Genomic DNA, 15,987 nt, shown 5'->3' on the forward strand with positions numbered 1-15,987 from the left:
GAAATAGGCTTTACATTCTAACATTGCGGAAGAGTACGGATTAAGTATATTCTGCAGCTTAGAAAACGTTAATCATATCGCCATCGTACTATACATGCGATACGATGACGGATGCCTTGGGGAGCTGGGCTCATAAAGATGGGTTAAAAAAAACAGGAGGAAAAACAAGCGTTCCGAAATTCCATACTTTAAACGTTAGATATATTGATTTATCTGTCATGGAATAGTAAATAGATTCTGCATCGACAATGCTCGTTAAAGCGTAGTAGTTGAGCGTTTCTATTGTGTTTTTCTTCTTTTTACGGCAATTACATTCACCAAAAATAAATGAGTTTTGATGGGGTTATAAGAACAAGCAAGGTAGCACCGAGAATTACTGTTGTTACAGTACCAGTTATCGCTGCAATAGCGACATTTCGTGGATAGAGATGCTTTCTTTGCCACGACATGCTAAATTACGGCGCTTGCTTACAACATCGCGCATTTTCATACTTCTTTTCTCGTCTTTCTTCTGCCCTAATATCTATGAGGCGTTTTCTAACATGTCGATGTTGATATTCTTGCCAACTTCTCGGCTCTCTTCTCTAATGAAGAGCGTTATCTCTATCTCTCTCATCACAATGTACACTGCAGGAATTAGTATTGTCGGCAATACAACTTCATTAAAGGTTATGTCCTCGAAATTTCTTTCGTTACAAAAATGAACTCATCGTCAACATTTTCTTACCTCTTAGCGAGGGTGTTCGACGTTATTAGATTTCGCTTAAGGCGTTCGTCGTAAAGCTCAGTTGAAAAACCCTTTTCAGAAATAAGTGGGTGTGATTGTGGAAGCGCAAAAAAATAACCCAAACAAACTGGCAATGTGGCGATTTTGAACTTGTCCTCTCGGTTTTTCTTGCAAAACAATCCCACTCCTAGTATACTATAATGTACGGCATCGAGAATAACAAAGAAGAAAAATAATTAGCCTCTCTCAATGCTGCGACGAAAGGGGCTCCACTCGAAACCAACTGATAGGACCAAAATGGTTAAAAATAAAAAATAAAACACAGCTTTTTTTTCTTTCACTAGTGACCTTTACCTGTTCATTTGTGCGACGTTGTGGTCTTCTATTGTACTGTCATAGCGCGTATCACACTTTGCTTCATTGAATTTAGCTCTGGGAGGCAAAATGCCTCTTCAGCCTAATGCAGGCCCACTGGTAAAATAGAAAAGCTTTGGCTGAACTTTGCACTCCAAAATAGTTTCCGCTATTTTTCGCTAGACCGAAGAAATTTCCCAAAACTAAGCCTAAACTCTTTGTTTATACACAATGCTTCGCAGAAAACGGTACGAACGCATACCAGGGTTTATCACTGCACTCGTGGTCAATAAGGTGCACGTGATGGGACTGTGGGGGAATTTAATGGACGTGGCGTCCACGCGGACCAACCTCAAAGGTAGAAAGCTTTCCTCGCCCCACCCCCCCGAAAAAGAAAAACAGTGGAGAGAAAACATTGAGTCACATTCAACACATTAGAACAAGTGCCACCGAAATGAGTGTGCTTTGTTGGTATAGCATGACATACGCTTATCCCCGATGCTTGATACATATTAAATGCAGAGCATTTCTTTAACTCACGATGTCACCCGGCGTTGTCGGCGTTGACGTGCCTCGGCGTCCGCAACAGCCGTTCCAGGTGCGCCCTCTCCCCCACTCCTCCTCTCCCGCATGACGCTACCCTGTACGCTCTCAACAACAGGTCCGCACCCCTCCCCCTACACTATATAAAAAAATAATACTTACCGGCGCCTGGTTTCGATCCCATGACACTGCGGGCGGAACGCAAGGTACATGGTGCTCTACCCACTACGCCACAAAGCCGACACAGAATGGAAGGCTACGAACGCGCCTTATATCCTTGACTCATTCAAACTACGTCAAGAAGCTGCTGATACAACGCATTCACTACCTGTGGGCGGAACGCGAGGTACATGGTGCTCTTCCCACTGCGCCCCAAAACCGACACAGAATGAAAGGCTACGAACGCGCCTTATATCCTTGACTCATTCAAACTACGTCAAGAAGCTGCTGATACAACGCATTCACTACCACCAACTCCCCAAACACTAAACGTTAACGCAATACACCCACCCCCTATGCGACGCATTTACTCGAGTCCCCCTCGCGGGGAGATGGGCCCTTTTTTGCCTCGCGCGCACACAATGCAGTTTCTCAAAAGCTTCATAAGCGGAATGAACGAAGGAATGAAATCATTAATGAGTACAGCAGGTGCTGTTGCTAGGGCTCTCGGTCGGTGCAGGGGATCCCTAGGCGGTGTAAGAAACCGTAAAATTAAGATCCAGATTGCAACAGGTGGACCACGCCTTCATTTTGGCCTGCTGTTACTAACCGATCATGATAAAGAGATTAACTATATCATTCCTACATACAATTAGCGCTAGCACAGATTCCTTGAGTGCTTCTGTAGAGCGTTTCTATGAGCAGTGGCATCAAATATGATCATTTATTGAACACGGTTTATTCAAGGCTTAACTTAGAGAGTATCTGTACTAAAAACACATCGTTCGTTTAAGAATGCGAAGTAGCTGCATTAATCCACCGCGAAGAGTGATCATACTTTAAAAGGGAAGCTTTCTCGGGCCTAGCTTCCCCAGTTTTTTCGTGTTCAGCATCGTTTCCCCGCCTAGTAGGTCACGTGATCACTGAGAACAACTGCGCCTACGCGTGCTTAAGGACAAAGGATACAAGCGAAACTGCTGCGCGTAGCAGGATAAACATCTACAGTCAAATCTCGTTATTGCGAACCTCAGATTAGCGATTTTTTCATATTAACAAACATTGTAAAATGCCCCTATAAAATTCTCATTAATTTCCATGAAAAATACCTCACTACTACGAATTTCAGAACACCAATTATTGCAGAATAACGTACCGAATTTTATCATCCTCTTATAAAACAACACTTCAAAATAACGAATTCCGAGTGTACAAAATTACTCGTGTTGGTGTGAAAGACAACTAATTGAGGGCATGTACAACTATCATCCTCAGCAAAATAAATGCGCGTTAGCTTAATCGCCATCGCCTGAGCTTGGGGGGTCGCGCCGCCATGCTAGCCTCTGTCGCCGCCTTTGTTCCGTCGTCCAGCTACGCAGCTACGTCGGCACGCTAGTCACACGGCTGTTTTTGTTTATACGTGCGTGATGAGCTCCTGAAGCAGCACGAAAAAGAAACGGAGGAAGTTTTCTTTGCAAGAAAAAGTGGTCATTCTTCGTCAAGTGGATGCTGGGAAGAAACAAATCGGCATTTAGAACGAGGGGAGGATGGCACCATCAACGGTTGCAACAATTTTCAAGGACCGGTAAAAGATTACCAAGCTGCACCGAGGGTTCGAACTTGCTCGTGACACCGACTTTTTGCAGTGCGTAGCAAAAATGCGCACTTTTCTTAGCAGGCGCACACCAGTGCCACCGAGGCAGTGCACAAGAACGTGGACAGCTTCGAATCGTTCGTCTTGCAGCAGTTGAGTGGCACACGTCAGGCAAAGATCACCGATTTGTACAAATGAACGTGCATCCAGACCTGCGTTAGAGGCTAACGCAATTGTGCACGTGTTCCCAGTAAAGGTAGGTGGATGCTTTTGTTCCGTTCACAATTTTTACTACACATTTTTTATTTTTTCACTATAACGATTATTAAAAATAAAGAACTATTCTCAGTGTTTCCTTGAAATTCGTTGTATCGAGATTTGACTGTAATAAGTCTACGCGTACAACAATCACTTTGCGGTTGTGTGGTCTTACCACAGGCACGTGACCACTGAAAAAAAAAAACACATTTGCCTACTCAATAAACTTCGGCAAGGTGTATGTGGTTTTTTTATTAGTTACAAAAAAGGTAACTTGAAGCTAAGCTGGGAGTCCGCAGCTACTGATGTCACCCTGGGTGCCCCCCACGATACTGTTACTAGCATTACTGCATTGCGTTTCAAGGATATGCTTTCACATTTACGAGCATCTAGTGTATTACAGACGCTTTGGGCATTATGAAAGGGCAATAGAGAAGAGAATTGAGCAGAAAGAACAATATTAATCGTCACCGCCATATCGGCATTATCACCATCACCATCATCAGCGCCATCGTTGGTATCATCGTCACAGTCATTATTCCCGTCGTCGTGAATTTTTCTCTACTGCTATTTCGACTGCTACTCTCCCGCACTATTCAAATCCACACTGTGAAAAAAATTTCTGTAAAGTTAACATAGTTTTTATATTGTAGGAAGCAGACTCGGTTGGTGATGCTGATGAGGCTTCCTACATTTATTTGGTCGCGTAGGCCCGGCTAGAACGGTAGGTCACCTCGCGCGACAAGAGCTTTGTGTCGTACCTCGATTGTGACGCTCGCCTTAACATGAGTTTTTTTGTTTGTTTTGATGAAGAATGTTATACGCATGACGAGGCCGCCGCGCTCTTCTTTTTCGTTTTATTTACCCGCTCATGACCACGAATCAACACCGCGTCACGCGTTGTCTGTGGTTATACATAGGCAGTGTCTAGCGTCGGCTGGTAAAGTTCCGTCCAAGGGTGCTATTCCAAAATGCCCGAGATTGAGCCAAACTGGGGAAACAACGAGCTCTAGCGACGCCCATTTAACGTAATGATAATATTTCGAGGCGGAGTTCAAGCGCTTTAAAAATGCAATTCATGGTATTTGCTGATTATTGGGGTGACGTCATCGTTCCATAGAAGCGCGTTCCAAGGAGGCGCGACTAGGGCGTGGCGCGTTTTTCACTGCTGTCTCTCGTTCCACTGCTGCACCGGTGGCTACTGGGAACAAGCAAATCCAACTTTAGTACTTTTTTTATCGCGCTTTTATTTTAATAATCTGTATTTCACTACAAAAGTCTTTTATTTCTAATTTTAGGTGTTATTATGAGCTGTTTGTTTGAAATTTGCCGTCCTAAGCAGTAGTTTCTGCCCATTTCTGCCGTCGGTGGCAGACAATGCAATCACGTTACTAAGGCCGACTGGCGAAAAAAATTCCCGCGCCTTCCCGCGAGGGGAACACGAGTAAATGCAGAGCGTTGGGGCCTCAGTACTTGTTGAAGGCAGTGTTGCTTCCATCGCTTCTTCCGTGATGCTGGAGTAGCAGACACGAGTAAATGCGGGAGCGAGCGTCAACCAAGGAAGGAAGGAGCAACGCAGTGACTGAAGCACGAGCGACCGCTAGCCGCTTTATATTTGCAGCGCGCGCAGTTGAGGAAGAGCAGTACGGGGGGGAGAGCGCGCATGCGCAAGCAGCGCGCGCCCTTCCACGCCCCACCGCGCTGCTATCACGCACCTGTTACGCCGAGACCGCGACGGAGCGAACGGGCTGACTACGACGCATGCGCGCGCCAGCTGCTGTTGAGAGAGAAGAGGGAAGGAGGAGAGGCGCACCTGCTGCGGACGCGAAGCTGTGGACGCCGTCCGACGCAGGAACAGGCGAGGCTGAGAAATGCTCTGCATTTAAAAGGAAAGCGAGTGATGGAAACATGCCACATTCAAAGTACTTGCTGCTCGGTGCTATCGAAACCCTCCGTCCGCTTTCAGATACGAAACTTCCTAGAACCACTTTAGCCTGCTTGCGTGATTTGAAGGCGAAAGCTTGGCGATTCTTAAGAAAAACTGATGCATTGTACTTGCGATACTTTTTAGCAACTGATAATTGTACTTGCGGCAATTCTATTCTTAACTGATATACTGCGCTTGCGTATTTTTCCTCGCTTTTATTTCTTTGTCTTTGGGCATGAATTTTCGCATTTGGCGGGATTTTTTTAAGTTCGAATGCACTTCTTAAGCGAGCCTGAATGGTCCGCCGCCGTCGTCCGCATAGCAACAGCTGCGGGTGCGCGCGCTCCTCGTCTTCCTCCTCGTCTTCCCTAGCAACGGAGGGAGATGGGCGCGCGCTACTCTCCTCCTCCTCTCTCCGCCCAGTGACTGCGGGTGTTGGGCGCCTCCTCTCCACTTCGGGCGGGAGAGCTCTCGCTCGCGTAGCGGGCGCTCCGCATTCCGACGCGTGAGGGCGCTCGTGTAGCCCTCGCCGTAACGGCGGGCGCTACTCTCCTCCTCCTCTCTCCGCTCAGTGACTGCGGGTGTTGGGCGCCTCCTCTCCACTCCAAGATCACGATATCCACCGTAATCGCGCAATCAACAACCGTGCATTCGCACTTACACACTCTCCCCCTCGGGGAAGTGCGAGGGAATTTTTTTCTGCTATACCGCGTTTGCACCAGGTCCTTCTCTTTCATTTCGTAGTGAACTCGCCAGCAAGAAGACTGGCACACAGCACAGCCTCCCTATAATCGTGGTTCTGCGCAGCTGGTGCGCACCTGTCATTCTCATGTGCCATCACATTCACGTGTCACGCATTATTCTGCAACTTTTATTTTCCAATTCACAGTTTTGTGAATTTTCAAAACTGAGCCCATTCACTCCTCAAAGCTCTCAATTGCGGTTAACTCACCCAATTGGCATGTGCTACGAAGGTAGGAATAGCAACAACCTCAGCTTTTCAAATTCGTTTCCTTTATTTCACTTTACTCTTCACAGCTCTTGTTCGATGAAGCTCTCCGCAGTCGTTGATTTTTTTATACTCTATACCTTCACTTCTCTTCTGGCGTCACGTGGTTTCTTTCGGTCTTAATCTTCCCTTCACAAGGTTTTCATGATCCGCTTCCAGCCAGACGACAAAGACGCTGGACAAAACCCGTTGAAATGCGTAAAGATCGCCCCCGATAATAGGCACACGCCGTTGATTATATACTATACTTCGAGTAAAATTTTCGCAAGAATGGTGTGACACGAAACGCCTCAAGAAAACCGTCTGCCGCGCTAACGATAAATGAAGCGCACTGTCATGCAACGCCCCATAGGAAAGTTTTGCTAGCAGACGCTAACGGAAGTACGTACGGCCACTCAATGGAAACCTTCTTTCTATCGAGCGGTCGCGACCGTGATCGCTACTGAAGCGTACTCTCTGGCTGCAGACAGATAAACGCATGGTAGAACCTGCGGAAGCCATGTCCGGCTAACCACCTAAAAAAGGCGAAAGTCTTGTCTGCAGTAATCCCATAGCGCACACATCAGCTGACTGTAGAACACGGAGCAGCTGTAGACTGAGGACGGTCGCTGGTGCGGTCGCTACCAACGCTTCCGTGGAAGGTGACCGTCGCGTAAAACCGCAGCGCACGCAGCACTTGCTCCTCGGCAGTTATAAGGCGAAAGACGCCTCAAAGTCGTCACAAAAGGGGACAGATGTCATATGGCTGCACAGCCAATGCACAGTACTTTCGAGACACGAAAAAGGGCTTGAAATTTCTCCTTCACTAAAGGAAAAACTCTGTCGACATAGATATACGCCTGCTACGGTGACCGTGAACCATGATCTATGCCGCAGCAGTCGCCAAAACGAGCGTCAAAAGTTCAACTGGACCGCGCAATACCTCTCCCGCGGTTCTTCCGAGTTGTGTCAATCAGACACACCGCGCCCATTCGTGGGCGCGGCGTAGCAACCGAAGCCCCACCTAACTATGGCGGCCATGGCGTCCACATCGCCGATGGGGTAGCGTCGCAGCCACGAAGTCACTTGTATTAGATGCTCCGGTTGCAAACCTTAGCAGAAAACAATGAACGAATGACGTCCCCAGGACAGCGTAAATCAAATGCTGCCACAGTCACGGGGGAGGGGTTCAGTCTTAACGAAGTGCTCGCTCTAGTCCGGACGATAGGAGCGGCCAAGATGACAAGATTTTCCCACGACAGCCCTATTCATACACCGAAAAAAGATAACCGGCGACAGATGACACACCTTCAACGTTCAAAACGCACTCGTAAAATGTTGAAACACGCTCATGACACACTAAATAGGGGCGGTGTCTGATACTACGCCCGCCGTCCGCACGTAAACAAAGCCGGTCATTCTGACAGACGGGAGAAGGGTGCGTTCCTTTCGCTACAGTGAACTTTTTCGCTTACGTGCTTTGGGCTTGCGCTGAGCTGCACTGGAGCCGCCCTCAAACCACATAGCAAACAGATTTCAGTGGAAGAACACATAACCAAGAAAATCGGAGCCGCCCCGCGCTGCTTTACAGGTCGGAGCTTTAAAAAAAGGCTGGCGCCAGGCGGGTGTTTTAAACGGAATAGCTGGGTTATCTACTTTGCATAACGGAGTGCATATTGCAACTCGAATCTAGACGGCGCTGCACGCGGATGTTCGGACAAAAACAGAGCAAAAAGTTTCCCCCCAGACAGCAGTGCGCCCGGACGGAATACCAATGCAACTGATAAACCTACTTGGACCTAAAAGTAAGGAATCGTTTATGAGGGCAATAGATAAGGTGATAGAAACCAAACAAATACCAGAGGACTGGTTAGAAAGTAGGATGAATTTAATATATAAAGGCAGAGGAGACAAAACCAGTATTGATTCATACAGACCACTCACAGTAACGTCAGTGGTGTATAGATTCGTAATGCAGGCGATAAAATCAGAAATTCAAGCATGGATGGAAGAAAATGAAATACTTGGGGAACTGCAGAATGGATTTAAACAAGACAGGCGACTGGATGACAATCTGTTCGTGATAACGCAATGCATTGAAATTGCGAAAGCACAGAATAGACCACTATGGATTACGTTCTTGGACATTAAAGGGGCATATGACAACGTAAACAGAGAACGGCTGTGGAGGATGCTGAAACTCCAGGGTTTAGATGACGAGTTAGTACAGTTCCGTATAGCAATCTATAAAGACAATAGAGTGCACCTTACTTGGGAAGGACAGAAATGCGCCCAGCAGGTCAACATCCATCGGGGACTGAAACAGGGATGCCCTTTGAGCCCAATACTGTTCATGCTTTACATGGCAGGGTTATAAAAGAAAATGGAAGAAAGTCAAGTAGGGTTTAGCCTAACCCATATGCTGCAAGGCGAAGTGGTACAACAGCATATTCCGGGAATGTTATACGCAGACGACATTGTTCTTTTAGCTGATAACCAAACCGATATGCAGCGGCTAATAAATATTTGCGGCCAGGAAGCCACTGACCTCGGATTAAATTTCAGTGCAGAAAAATCAGGAATAATGGTTTTCAATGACGCTACCACCGACGTAGTGTCTATCCAGCAAGGCGAATTACCTAGAGTGAAGGAATATAAATATTTGGGAGTGTGGATAAACGAAGGGGATAACTACTTAAGTACTCACGAGGAGCAACTTAAGGTTAAGGGAAAGCGAAACGCAGCTATAATGAAGCATAGAGCTCTGTGGGGGTATAACAAATATGAAGTATTAAGAGGAATGTGGAAAGGAGTAATGGTTCCGGGTCTCACGTTTGCGAATGCTGTACTCTGCTTAAAATCAGACGTTCTATCAGGCCTTGAAGTAAACCAGAGAACGGTAGGACGTTTGGCCTTAGGCGCGCATGGAAAAACAACTAACGAAGCAGTTCAGGGAGATATGGGCTGGGCGTCGTTTGAAGTTAGAGAAGCTCAGAGTAAAATATGCTTTGAGATGAGGTTGAGGGCAATGGATGAACGAAGGTGGGCAACTAAGGTTTTTAGGTACCTATACTTGAAGAGCGTGGACACGCAGTGGTTAAGAAAGACTAGAAGGCTAACGATGAAATACGGAAAGAACAGTGGGGAATCCAAAACAGCCAAGGTAACCAAAAAAGAGGCAAGGCAGATTGAAACGAATAGATGGAGGGAAAAAATGGAAGCTAAAACGTCGTTAGAGATGTACAGGGCTGAGAAGATGAACATCAGAAAGGAAAATTTCTACGATAATTCCCAGGGCAGTGCTTTGCTTTTTGAGGCTAGAGCAGGTTGCCTGCGAACTAAGAGTTTTGTGGGGAAGTACAGTCGAACACGGATATATCGAACACGGGTACATCGAATTATTCTCTATATCGAACTCATAAATTATTCCCTTGAAAATTCCGTGTAAAAGTATAGGAATTCGTACGTTTATATCGAACAGTATTTTCCCCTACATTGGGTATATCGAACGCCGTGCGAGCTGGAAGGTGCTCTTCGGCGGTCGCTGCACCCCCGATTAAGGTTGAGGAGGATGTGGAGCATGCGCGGGCATGCGCGGGCATGGCGAAGACTGGCTCGCGGAACTAATCCCCTCTACCGGAACGAATTTGCACTTGCCCAGTCGGGCCCCGCTACAGGCCGCCGTAGCGTTAGCGGACGGAGCCTGGTATGCTAAATCTCTCTAGGCACACAAGCCCGAACGCTGGGAAAATGTGGCTGTGCGAGGTAGGGATGCCCCGACTGGGGCCATACATATGATGACAGGCGCTTGGAGCGGCATGAAGAAGGAGACCGTGGCCAACTGCTTCCGGAAAGCAGGCTTTGTGACGGCAGAACTTTCCGAAGCTTGCGAAGACGGCGACGACGAAGACGACGACGACGAGTGCATGGGCGACACGTTTCGTGAGTTGTCGTCCCTTTTCCCGGCTGCTGTTCTAGCGCTGTCTGCCGACGACTTCGTGAACGCTGACACCAATGTTCAGGCTGTTGCGAGCCTCGGTGACGAGGATATCGTAGCTGCGGTCGCAGGAGCCCAGGCCGATAGCTCGAGTGGCGAAGATCGTCCGGACGAGGAGGCGGCTACACGATCGTACTCCGCGGGTGAAGTGGCCGCTGCGTTCAGCTTGATTCACCGTTGTTGCGACGACATGGAAGGAACTGGGCTGTCGCACCTGGACAGGCTCGAGATGATCGAGACCAGCGTCTTTAATTTCATTTCCAGGACGAAGAAGCAGGACAAGATCATGCGATTTTTTTTTCACGGAAATAAAGCGTCCTGTTGCGTCGTGAGTGCGGAATTAGTTGTCATTCATGAATGCGCCAATCGGTAAGTGATCGTCCGCCATAGGTGAGGTCTCAGAGCCCATATTTTTTATATCGAATTTTTCATATATCGAACTATTTAGCGATCCCCTTGGAGTTCTATATATCCGTGTTCAACTGTATTCACAAAATGATGGGGTATGCGTGGTCTGCGGAAAAGAAACAGAAACTATGCGGCACATCGTGTTAGAATGTGAGGGTATCCATCAAAATCTACATGAAGGGAATATTGAGCTTTCCGACGCCCTAGGATTTAAGGGTATCACAGAGGAAGTTACCTTCAAGGCTGTCGAGGGGACGAAAAGAAGATTAGAATGGTGGTGGACGAAAAGCAAAGAGGGGAATATTGCCTAGGACAGTTACCACCTGTAACAGAAAAAAAAAGTATTTTGTGCCTAATAAGCTTTTTGTGCCTGCCCTAAGCAGCGCTAGTATTGAACCAAAAGTGTAAAACATATGTATATTAGTCCTTTTTGGTAAGATGACATGTCATCACCCCGATACAAAGGGGAAACCAATAGAAATCATCATCATCATCATCATTATCGTGCAAGCTGTGCTTTTTCAACGTGAGTGGCCTCAAGTGGGTGCGCTGATAATGCTAAGCGTGCTCCACGCGATTGCCTGTATCGCTTGAGGTTTATCTGACGCAGTACTATCACTACTCTCTTAACTCGAGCAGCTGAAAACTCGGGACCGAGCTATCTCCGGCCTTCTGGCATACAGCCCCAGATAGAAAGAAATTCGGCTGATCAGATGCCGTTTCCCGCCATGGAGTTTAGTGTAGAGGTTACGTCTGTTTTTACGGATGTTATATTCACGGGTTCGAGTCTCCCCAAGCTTACCGTTGTCATGTGGTAGGAGATTTGGCACCGGAGTGCCACGCTCCAAGCTTTCCTCTTTTTCGTTCTTTTGTTTGTAGCCGTGGCTGGCCTTTTGTAATAGCTGTAGCTATACTTCCCGCCCCGCATGCGGAGACCGCTACTGGAAAAAGGTATGCACATGCGCGTGCTGCCGGTCCACCATTCTTGGCAGTAACCTCGGGCGAAATAATAAAAGGGAGCCCCTCAGCTTGCTGCTTGGGGAGCGGCTATGCCTCCGAGGGCTGCACGTTTTTTTCCCTCTTTTCGAGAAGTTCGCAGCGTGCTCGTATGTGCACATAAAAAGGCTTTCAAAGGAAAGGGGCAAAAATGACTGACGCTGACCACGCTTTGAGCGCTTGGCTACCAGTGAGGAAGCAACGAAAATGAAAAAAAAGTGAAGAAAAATGGCTGCTTCGGCCACTGCAGAATAGTCACGCGAGCGTGCGCCTGCTACCGTCACATTTATGTGAAAGGCAGGGGTCACAGGTAGGTGCGGGAGGGGCTGAGGTACTGCAGAACCAGGATATTTAGTTCAGGGGTTCCCCGAAAGCCAGACATTTATTGGGGCGTGCCGTACTGCCAGTTTACCTTCGCCGTTGCGGCCGCCTGGAGGGCCGGTACTGGAAAAAGATTCATTCACTCGGTGAGAGTAGTCGGTCTTGCTTTTTATTCAACTGGGCGAACCGCTGCCGCTTACTGAATCCAAGGCTGATGTAGCCATTGATGAAGTTACGTAGGAGAATTTTCAAATGTTAATGGTAATTAATAACAGCGACTGGCTAGTCAGTGACAGGGCGCAGTTTGGCCGGTTGGGAAAAAAACAAGGTTGACTGCTCCCTCTGCGTATTGTGAAGCGGGCAGTGAAGAAATACAGTGAACTGTGTTTGTTCACCCCCTTGCAATGTTCATAGTCTGCTATATATATTTATTGCCTTTGTTCAGGTGCTACGTCTGGATCGCCTCAGTAGCACAAGAAAAGGGAATGTAGTTATCAAGCACCTGAGTCTAGCTTGAAACTTGTTTTACAACTACTGGTAGCTGTTAATACAGCATGATACCCTACATAAAACCTTGCAAAAGATGTGTTGTTTTGTTGGTGCACATGTAATTTATATGCGAAGCGTATGCTACTCTTTGCTACAGGTATTGCAGAAAAAAGTTTTTTGTACATTGTATAACTTGGGATTCCCATCATTGGAAATGTACGATTTTTTGTATTTTTCTTAATTCACTTATTTTTTTCTCTCTGTAATTCTGGACCCTATTGTTAAGCACGCATATTTGATTTGAACATGTCCTCTGCTGTGAACTCCTCTGCTGTGAACTCCTCTGCTGTGAACTCCAGAGGTTTAGGAGCCCTCGTCAGGCACTCAATGCCTTTAGCTCCTGCCCCTTCAGCAGGAATTGTAACAACGTCTTCTGAAAAATAAAGTCTTCTTCTTCTTCTTCTTCTTCTTTTCTTGTTGCAGGGTTATTGCAGCCATCAACCCGGACATGGAAGCAAAGGTTGAGAAGTCAAACCAAAAGCAGCATTCCTCTTTCCAAAGGTCACATCTCTGATCACTGCGTAGGAAGACCAGGAAATCTATTAGTCTACGCGCCCTGCCCCTCCACTTTCCTTGAGTAGTAATGAAAATGTTTCTGGCGGAAGTGCCTTGCACCAAACGCGCCGTATCCTTGGTTACTCTGCTGTTATATGAATAAACATTTAAATGATATCTGCTTTTTTGTGATTACAGTAAGGTTAAAACGATGTTATGTTCCTAGTCTCACAACCGCTCCTCCCTCATTTTTCAATACCGTGTTACTTGCGTTATGCTACATCTGTCTGCTTGGAGAAAGCAGAAAACATGTTTTATTTTATTTTATTGGAGTTCGTTTTTGGAAGTATAAGAAAATGCGTTTCTAGTCCTATCGGAGTTCTCACAGTAGTACTTATTGTACTGTAGTAGTACAAGATATGTGTATTTTGTAGCTTAATGTCACTGTACAAAAGCTGTCCTCAGTTATGCCTCACTGATTAGGTTCTGTGAATAGTTTGTTTTACCTCAGTGGCGTGTTTGTGGGCATTTCTAAATGATGAAAAAAAAGTGTTCGTCCCAGTCTAACAACAACAACAGCTCTGTCACTGAAGGTCTCCTTTTGTTCAGTGTGCCACAATATCATGAAATGTGATTTTGTTTTCACAGTCATAGATCCTCATATCTGATTGATATTGTTCATACGTTCTTTGAAACTGAGTTTATTCGGGGGAAGAACAGTCTTAAGTTTTGCAGAAAAATAAATAATGTCATTGATACTTTCATCCTTCTTTCTTGTGTGCCTGTGTGATCACTTTCTGCCATGTACTGTACGCCGGTAATTGTGTTGGCAGTTTCGAACAATATGATACAGGGTGATGTTTTATTTTGAAGCTATGAGTATTCTCACCCATGAAGCATAAAGCCGCGAATTCAACTGCAGGGCTTCCAAGATGTAAAAAAGTAACAGAAAATGTATTTTATGAAGTACCATACCCGATATTGGGTCAAGGTGCGGAATACTTTTGCTTTTACTTATTTTGACACAGATTGATGGCAAAATTAGTCAAAGCAAAATAATTTAACCTTATACTTGTTAAATGAGCAAAACATTTTACCGGAAACGTGAAACAGTACAATATTATAATTTTGGTAAGAAAAAATGATGTAAGCACAACACAAATAGTCTGTAAAAAAGCTGCCAGTGAAAAACAGAAGGTTCACAGATTTTCCGTGGAGGAGAACAGAACCTCAAATAACAGAAAAATTTTGTAAAAAAGCAGAAAACTAGAAACGAAAAGCAGAAAGGTGATAAATTTTCTTTAGTGAGAAACAGAAAATGCTTGTCACATAACAAAAACATGATAAACCGAAAACTTAACTTTACAGAAAAACTCTGTCCGATGACATTCCATCGCAAATTCATAGAATGAAAGGTATTTGGCTGGGAATGTATGACGGCGGTCAGACGACCGCAGGACCATCGAACTAACGTAGTGGATACCATGACACGGAACTATAAACATAATAGGAGATCGCTAACTCCGTGCAGGGGTCAGGTAGGAAAATCTGGTGATTAAGATTTGAATGAAACTCCTTCATGTGCGAAGGGTTCGCGACCCTGACCCTGCCCGACGAAGTGATGCCGACACGAAAGAAACAGAAATCACCTGTTTATTCCGGGACAGCAGAACAAAAATGACATGAGTAGAAGCAGCAGCTCGTAACACATATGGCCATATAAACAACGCGACACTGAAAAAAAAACACACTGCATCGACTGTGCAGAAAAATGATACAGCGCTTCGCTATGCACTCACGACGACGTTCGAGTCCTTGTACCAAGACACTCCGCATGCGCCCACCACATATGCTGGTTAGTCCGAGCTGGCCAGGGGTTGTCCGTCCGGTTGTCTGCCTCTTTCTGCTCCCATCCTGGTTCTGCTGCCGCTGAGCTATTCCGTCCAACTACCCCTACCGCACCCGTGAAAGCAGTCTTTATACCAGACGGGGCCGGTGAGCGCATGTTCCGGGCTTCGTACGTACCACACATGTTCCAGTGTCAAATAAATGTTTATCGCGCACCCACGCACGGGCACTTGACCAACTGAAGTCACTATCGCTGTCCGACGCGCTCTCGCTGCACTGTAATCACCATACACGGGCGCACGTAGCGTCTCAGTCCCAACAGATTAGAGCACTAATATTATGCATAATGCAACGCTATACACATTGTTGTTGACAGGTTACATCTCCCAAGCACGCACGTCTCATGTTCCCCCTTCCTAACAAGAACCAAAAGAAAAAAGAACCCAATACCCCTTCTTTGATATTTTTATTCTTTTTTAACGAAAAACAGTCCTGCGAAATTTATTTTCGCCCGCGCCATATTTGCTTTACCCAACAAAAATTGATACCGGTCGCTCTAAATTCACTGCAGGTAAGTTTTAGTGGGGCTTACAGCCGTATAATGCAAGCTTTCGCGTTTAATGTCAGTGAAGCGGTTAGTCAAACCCGTTCTAGTCGCCATCATTCTCGGAAATCTGGAGCCGCAGTTTTCGGAACCTGTGTGCAAGGGTTCAATGGATCGCCTAAGCAACGCTTTCAGGGTGCTTTACACTGCCGTTAGACAGAAACGATTTATGCGCCGACTTAAGACAAATCTATTCCAGTATCCCGTAAAATGTGTCGATTT

The sequence above is a fragment of the Haemaphysalis longicornis genome, unplaced genomic scaffold (assembly GCF_048455015.1).
Source record: "Haemaphysalis longicornis isolate Haplotype H1 unplaced genomic scaffold, Haemaphysalis longicornis Haplotype H1 scaffold_9, whole genome shotgun sequence".
In the NCBI taxonomy this organism is placed as follows: domain Eukaryota; kingdom Metazoa; phylum Arthropoda; class Arachnida; order Ixodida; family Ixodidae; genus Haemaphysalis; species Haemaphysalis longicornis.